The 8,389-nt window shown below is 37.5% G+C and overlaps 1 long non-coding RNA gene across 1 annotated transcript; it reads right to left on the bottom strand.

Annotated features, from left to right (window-relative positions):
* Positions 1-6,408: 6,408 nt before the first annotated feature.
* Positions 6,409-7,976, bottom strand: LOC117282396. The gene is made up of 2 exons (XR_004513130.1): positions 7,571-7,976; positions 6,409-6,649 (listed from the first exon to the last, which is right to left on the bottom strand). It is a non-coding gene; the product is annotated as an uncharacterized LOC117282396 (long non-coding RNA).
* Between the last annotated feature and the right edge of the window lie 413 nt (positions 7,977-8,389).

The raw sequence follows: 8,389 nt of genomic DNA, 5'->3' as shown, positions 1-8,389 counted from the left end.
GCTTGTATCGTCGGCAAACAAAATGGATATAGCATTGTTAATTACGATTTTGGGCAGATCGTTGATATAAATGAGAAACAGCAACGGGCCTAAAACCGAGCCTTGAGGAACACCATCAGTTATTTTTCCCCAAGAAGAATGGGTAGTTTGATTAGAATCTTTTTCACAAACTTGAATTCTCTGATATCTATTGTTAAGATATGATTCAAACCATTTTTTAGCTTTACCATTTATACCATAGAATTGCAGTTTAGACAATAAAATATCATGATTCAAACAATCAAATGCCTTCTCAAGGTCAAAGAATATACAACCTATTGGAAGTTTACTATTTAAAGCTTGCAAGGATTCATTAATTAATTTGTAAATGGCTTTATTGGTTGAGGAATCCTCTCTAAACCCAAATTGTTCATCTGCTAAAATATTATATTTCTTAAGATGATTCAGAAGTTGATCGTACAAGACCTTTTCAATTACTTTTGAAAATGAGCTTAAAATAGATATAGGTCTGTAGTTGGAAATAGTAGATTTATTTCCCTTCTTAAAAAGGGGCTTGACAACTGCATATTTCAAGCGATCCGGAAAGATTCCTAAAGATATCGATTTATTACAAATATGGGTTAGGGGCGAACTAATAAAAGGTGAACTAATTTTTAATAATTTGGTTGATATTTCATCGTATCCAAACGAATTTTTAGTCTTAAGAGATTTTATTACCTTTTCAACGTCTTTGGAGGATAAGAACTTTAGGTTAATGTTTGGGAAGGGAGTCTTAAAAGACTGCAATAAATAATGCAAGGGAGTAATGTCATCTAATTTCTGAAATTTAGGGTCATTATGATCAATATTAATATTTGTAGCTATGGATAGAAAATATTTATTAAATTCATTGGCTATCACATGTTGGTTGGTGATTGAGATCCCATCAATATTTAAAGTTATAGCCTTATCGGCACTGCTAGTTCTATTTGTTTCAAGTTTAATTATATCCCATATAGTTTTATTCTTATTCAGGGATTTATTGATTTTATAAGCGTAGTTTAGCTTTTTTGATTCTTTAATAACAGCTGATAAAATTTTACAATATTTGTTATAATAGTTTTTAAGATCCGGATTATTGCAATTGTGTAACATAAAAATTTGAGAACTGGTAAAATGAATTTTCATCAAATTTTATACCAAGAAGTTTTACTAAAATGTATTGATACACTATTTTTTTTTTTGTTAAAAACAAAGAAGTACCACTTTCTGTGAAAATCCATGTGTTTATGAATATCTACAGCATGTTATATTTTAGCGTCCTGTTGCACTGATTTAAGTCCATGATTTATTTTATCCGTCTTCTAGTGCATACATTCATCTGTCCCCTCTTCTCACTCTCACTACATGTTTTGTGCCGAAACATGTAGTGAGAGTGAGAAGAGGGGACAGATGAATGTATGCACTAGAAGACGGATAAAATAAATCATGGATCTACAGCATACCTCAGTAACTATTTATCAGTGAAAATTTTGTTTGTACAAGTTGCACAGAAAAAGGAAACACTTTATGCATACCAGAATCATTACATTATGCATACCTATCTTGACTTGTTTTATTTTTCAGAACTTTAAAAGGCATGGCTTTATTACATTACACAACTTATTTATGCTAATGTCCTGCATGTATGCTTATGGGTTTAATGAAAAGTAACTGATTGACAGTGAATTGGTAGGGATTTTGAAGGAATCGGCTGTGGCCTTTATCTTATCACAGCTCTTGTTTGTAAGGACTGAAGAAAACTGCAAAAACGTCAGTCAGAATTGGTTTCCCAGCTGGATAAAAGCCCGAGACTTACGGTACAAGATATCTTGCACTGAGATGCTGTTTCTATCTCAAAGAGAACTTCGGTTGAATTTTTTGTTTGGTCAAATGCCCAATTTAATGGAAAAATTCTGAGAGTTAAGGATCAATCATGATTTGGGAAATGATAAAAAAAAAAAAACAGCTTCAAAACACTGCATAAACATGTACTTGATGTCAGTAATATTTTCAAATAATCCATAAAACATTTGCATTACGGCAAACAATTTTAAGAGGACATATATTATTTCCATGCTCACAAGTTTGTATCAACACTTCTATAAGCAGCCACAAAAAGACTGAGTCCATAAATTCCTGAAGAAACACAATTAATAAGATATACTTATGTTAAACTGCATGAAACACAATTCATCTTGCACATTTAGCACAGATGTGCAATGCTTGCTATATGCAGGCTGTGAGCACACCAACCTAAAGAAATCTGACTCACAATGATCAGCTTCTACTATACCGATTCAACTGATGCAATATGACAGAGATGTACAGGAATTCTATGCAAAACAAAAGGGTCTGTCTCTGCAATATCTTGTTGAGTCAGACTTAATGTAACATGCCTACAGCTTTCAAGACCATGGTTTGGGCATCTTTAAGTGACAGAATAATTTTTTTCTAACAAACTTAAACCCCCATTCACTGTGCATATCATGGATAAAACACTGTAACGCTTTGTCCTGTCATCCTATTCAGCCATTCTGATACCATGAAACCTGTGAAGCACATCACTCCTCTACACTGGTCACCAGTTACAGTTTGCCACATTTTTACAGAACCAGCAAAACTATGTTTATTCACATGTGGCTGACACTCTTTAACTTGAAAACCTATATCATGCATACCTTTTCATGCTATGATTCTGTACATACTGTCACGTGTTGGGTATGTCATGTGACAAATAACTTTACATGGGTCTCAGATTTAGGGAATCTTTATTGGACTTCACTTACACACTCGCACGCTTTACAACTGTTATCACTTGCAGTATCACAATTACTGCTTGCACTTTATCTCGGCCAATACTAGACTGTTTTTGGCGGCGGCCTTCTGAAGACTGTCTTCTTGCTGTCTTATGCAGGTGTTCTGCGGACTGGATACCAGACACCATTCCTCACGGTTTCGTTTCTACTGTCCGCTGTTGAGCGGCCTCCGTAGTCTACAGGTAACGTTCCCACCTCATGACTCATAGTACGCGGGTTCAAATACCCAGCGGAGGTCCTCGAATTTTTAAGGGCGGAAAAATTCAGTGAACAAGTCCTCCGGGAGGGACTTTAAGCCGTGGGTCCTGTGTCCTAGCTTTACGGCACGTAAAAGAACCTCATATCTCCAAAGGTCACTGAGCCAAATTACAGATGTTTCCCGCCCAACAGCAGTCTCTAATACCTCCAGTAGATGGGGGAAGCATTATAGATACCTCTCAGCTAGTAGAGCCGGTCTCGCTGGCTGGGCGGGACTGATGGTAAGCACCAGTACCGGTAGGATATAGAGACTGGTAGAAATCATAGAGGGAAGCACAATGGACCAATACAGGTCTAAGTGCATGGGGAAACCCACCCTCTCCAATAACTAACTAACTAAGTACTGTCCGCTGTTATGTAATGGGCCTTCAGTTGTTCATCTCCGTGGAGATCCAGCGTTCTCTACACAACGGCTCAGTTAGAATTACAATACCGCTACTGTTACTTCTTATGCAATGGTCTGTTCTAGCGTTTCCATGGAAGTAACACTTCTGGATTCCAAACATGTGACAATATTTTAATCTGCCTATATTGGTCACACAGAAGGTTTCTTTTGTACCAGTCTCTAGTATGTACCTGCTCAACAGCCTTTCCTTCCTTCTTTGTGGTCAACAGTTAACAATTCATTAAGGCATGTATTAATCTTGTTATTCAAGTTACGGTATTATAACCCATCTGTCCAAATATAAACTACATCTGTTCACAAAAAGTGATACCTTTACAATAACCAATGAATTGTAGATATGGTAAAGAGACAGCATTTGTTATTATGACCAAGAGATGATGCTCTGGCTTTGATTAAATGATACACTGCCGAGATTTAAACTCAAATCAATGTTACCAACTAGTAGATTCCTAATGCAAATCCATCACACCTAATTTTCTGACATTACTAGAACTTCCTGTCAACCAAAAACAATAAATCAATAAGTTTTCAGCAATGTATGTACCTACATGGAGCAACATGAAACTTTCTAAGGCTAAGTTGTTCAGATTTCTGGGTATATAATAGTGGAAGCACATAAAATATTTTTTATTTATTTCAGGACCATATACATTTGGGGGTGTAACTTATATTTAAGGAAATATAGTACTTTGAACTTCCAACTGATCATCAAAATTCTTAAGTATAAAAAATCTCCTTCACAGATAAACTGATTTGATATTCAGCATGTAATCATGTCATCAGAAACAAAACAAAACTGGTCCAAAAACCTTAACACTGTAGAAAAATTAGTTCAGTTTTCAGTCACTATAGACACAGCAATCTGAGCACTGTCTTCTATAGGTTGGATGCATTTCAGTAGACTCACAAGTGACAAACACTTTTCTGTAGGATTTGAGGTTCCCACAGCAATGATTATGAAGAGCACAATTTTCTTGGATCTAAGGCCATGTAGTCTGCTGAAAGTCAACTGACATTCTGGAGGAACATATCACTTCCATCTTCAGGTTTGAAGAATAGGCTGAGCAAGATACCAGCAGAAAGCAGACTGCACAGCAATTGGATAGCCAGAATTTCCTTCCTGCTTCTCTGCCTAATCAATTGCTTTGTTTGCTTTCTGCTGGTTTCTTCCTTGGCTTATTCTTCAACCCTGAAGATAGAGGCAATGTTTCTGTGAAACATCAGTTGATTTTCAACAGACTACATGGTATTATATCCCAGAAGACAGTGCTCTTCACAGACATTTTTCACTGTACAACAATATGTTTACATGTGTGAACTTTAAGTGTGACCATTCACTAGAATTAGGATTACAATAAATTATGTTAATTAAAAGCAATTAAATACAAGCTATAGGTTATAAGTAGGGAGTAAGCAGATATTTACATTTTTACATTAAGAAACTGACATAAGCTCATTCTTGCTGTGTGGAGAGAATATAGCATTTGCTATGCTTCCTGGAATTTTAGCTTTCCTAGCTAAAGTGGCATGTCTTTGGTAATTTGAGATCTGACAGCCAGTGCAAGCTATAAACTTAAAAGTGGGACAGCCAGGTACCCAAGCCAAGCTGATTATACACCAAGCTGTTGTCAAAAGTACTGTTGAAACTTTTAAGGTCTAAATTCGCACAGCAAAACTATATCATTGGGAAATGTAAATTTCCGATGAACTCCCAAATTTTTAACATGACCAATAAGGCCTGTTTCAGGAAGGAGCTTCCTCTTGGAAGTTTGGGCTCGAAGCTCGCTACTTTGGAGAGCTCATTAACCAAAGTTGAGTCAGTTTCCAACTTCTGAAGTTTATGGACACAAATCTGTGTCACGCCATTACAGTCACAACTTGTACACTGTTAAATTTTATACAAGTTCACTTACTCAGTAAAAGTGAAGTTACTGGAAAATTCGAGTGATACAAGGATAAATACTGTATTAAGGAGTAGACATTAAGCAAGTGAAGTAACTAATTTGGCATAATAACTCAGAGTAAACAATAAAAAATCTTGCATGAAATTGAGATGGTGTTCATGCAAAGTTTTCAGTGCAAGTTCCTCACTGTCCTGCCATAGCAAGGCCAGATACAACCTGGGACTAGAGCTCATCTCTACCAATACCTGAGTAGACCGGCTAACCCAGATATCTCACCTGAGCAGACACTACCCTGATCTTGGGCTACACATGTATGCTTGTTATGTATGTGTGTAAGGGATGGGCCATAAAATCTGGCCCTCACACTGCGACCTTCAATGATCTATAGTGCTTTCCTTTTGGATTAACCCTTTATTAATCGGTTCCATGAAGAACTGACCCAGGTGACAAAATCTTAAGTAAGCTATGGCCTCACAATTACATGGGAAGTGTGTGGCTGATTCGTCATCTTGTAGGCAACTTTCACAGGTTGGGTCATCCACATGTATGCTTACTGGTGCCCAACAATCACTCCCTACCTTCCCAAATAAATACCCATTTAATGGGGAGCAAAAGATGATGGAGTGACAACCAAGAAGTGATCGGGAGGTAGCAGCAGTGCAAGATGAGGATCAACATAAAAACTTGGAGTAGTCACAACAGTGTTGCTACAATGGAGGGTCAGTGATAAAAGTGACGCAACAATAGTGGGAACGTTATACAAGAAACTCAATTAAATTGCCCCTACATAACTAGCATCTAGGAAGATCTAGACATAGTTCCCTAAAATACTGTAACTTCCTGAGTAGCTCAACAACTGGTAGCTTCTCAAGGGCTCAGCTCCATGGGGTTAGTTATCACAATGTGTAACACTCGCCTATTCTACTCCTTGCACCTAAACGACTGTTGAAAATATCATTCAATTTGACACTGCGTAACAGTTCGAAATTCATTACTTTGAAAATAATATTCAAAATTAATTTTAATAAAATCTGTATCAGTATTCTTAAAACTACTACTTATATGTACCAGTCTTTCTTCAGTCACCACTCACTGTCTTTGTTAAGAAAGGTTACCATTTTGAACAAAACACCTGATACAGTACCATTAGATACAATGGACCCTGGTTTTAATATGTTCTTTCCCATCTCTTCACTGGGTCTACTTTACTTGTAGCTCTTATTTGTTGCAGACTCAGCAGTAACCTAGGAGTGGAATCACAATCAGTACATTACTCTGTAACTCCAATATGCTGCTCCACAAGGATTTCTGTCTGTTGTATAACTCCTGGATTACGAAGCGTGAAATCATATAAGCAGTTTGAATCTAATGTTCCGAAGTCCATGATATCCCAATCAAATCAAGCATTTGATTTTAATATCACTTACGAAAACATATTATCATTAAACAAACTTAAAAACTCTAAGGTTACTGGCTCTAGAAATGTGTTCTGTACATGAGTGATATTGCTACCTCTTGTGCTTTTCAGAATACAGAGGCAGTGGAGCCTGTACTTAATCTTCACCATCGATAGTTTTCCCTCATTTACTGTTCAATTTCTTTGATCCCAAGACAACAATCGTGTGTTAATTTCCTTCATGTTCAAACATTCATCAATTTACTGTTCAATTCCACCAATTCCCAAAGAAACCATATATGGGAGTTTTTACCCAAAAGGTAAAATAATTCCAGTGCATAATTAGACACCATGCCAAGAAAGCACACGAAGGGAATGGAAGTTCAGCTACATGCATTCTTGATTTGGCACTGGATATAGATGAGTGGTCAGCTTCAAGCCCTAGCCACTTTACCCCTCAGAAAATGGCCTCCACTGAATAGGAGGCGGTGCTGGCTCCAGAGTCAGTCTGGGAGAGCTAGGAATCAAACCCTGATTTTCCAGGTGACCAGCCTAGTGACTATACTTACTGAGTTATCTTAGCTCCTGTCTTAACCCTTTTGCGCGGTCATTTAAATTCCGCTGCCGTGTCTCTCCAGCAGTAATATATTCAGCCGACCATATAAATTTTGCTCGAAAATGATTTATTCATCATTGTTCTTAAATTATATGAGATAGGAACATGAAACTTTCACTAAAATTATCTTAAAAGGTGGTTTTATAACCTTACCTTATAATATGAGCGCCCAGTATCTCAGCAATGGAAGCAGGTGGTTTAGAATTTGAGCAGAGTATGGTACGCATTGAAGCATTCTTCTATACACAACGCTGTCTCACATTCACCACACCAAAACTGCGTATCTCTCATTTGGCTCTTTTTTCCGTAAACCAAACATCTTCTGTGCGGCCTTGCATTCTTCCCCGTGGGGGGAATACAAGAGGAAATGTCTCTCCGTGAGTCGTATAGCTTGCCAGATTAGCTGCAGTAAATTCAACCTTTATGTTATCATAACAAGGGTTGGCGCTTCTGCGTTTCATTTTCCATTCATTTTGGCTGCATCAGATGTCGTAGGGGTGACCACAGAATTCATGAAGTTATTCTAAGAACTGGCTGGTATGTAGTGAACGAAAGCAGAGCTAAGCTGGCTCAAAAAAATATTTATGGTCATCCCTCGAAACGACCACCAAGGTCAGTACGATAAAATGGAGTCAACTGGAGCGATAATACATGAAGGAATGAGTTCTTTTCCCTCCCCCACACACACCCATATCTTCAGAGGGTTCTGCTTTAATTTGTGGCGTTTTTCTAAGAACTGGCTGCTATGTACTGTGCGAAATCAATCGATCTTGCAAGAATAAAATTTGGACATTCCTCTTCTAAGAATTCCAATTGAGTGTGTTAGTGTGGCCAGCTCAGGGCAATATGATATTATAAACACAGCACATATCACGTCTCTGCTGTTTATAACTTCATAGGAAAGAAAACACGCCATTCATAACAGTTTGAATGAGGAAATCTCTCCCAAGAGCAACAGGATTTTGCTGCAAG

The sequence above is a fragment of the Cryptotermes secundus genome, unplaced genomic scaffold, assembly GCF_002891405.2.
Source record: "Cryptotermes secundus unplaced genomic scaffold, Csec_1.0 scaffold295, whole genome shotgun sequence".
NCBI lineage: Eukaryota > Metazoa > Arthropoda > Insecta > Blattodea > Kalotermitidae > Cryptotermes > Cryptotermes secundus.
Note: the sequence above shows the minus strand (reverse complement) of the source record. Positions and strands in the feature narration are given on the sequence as shown.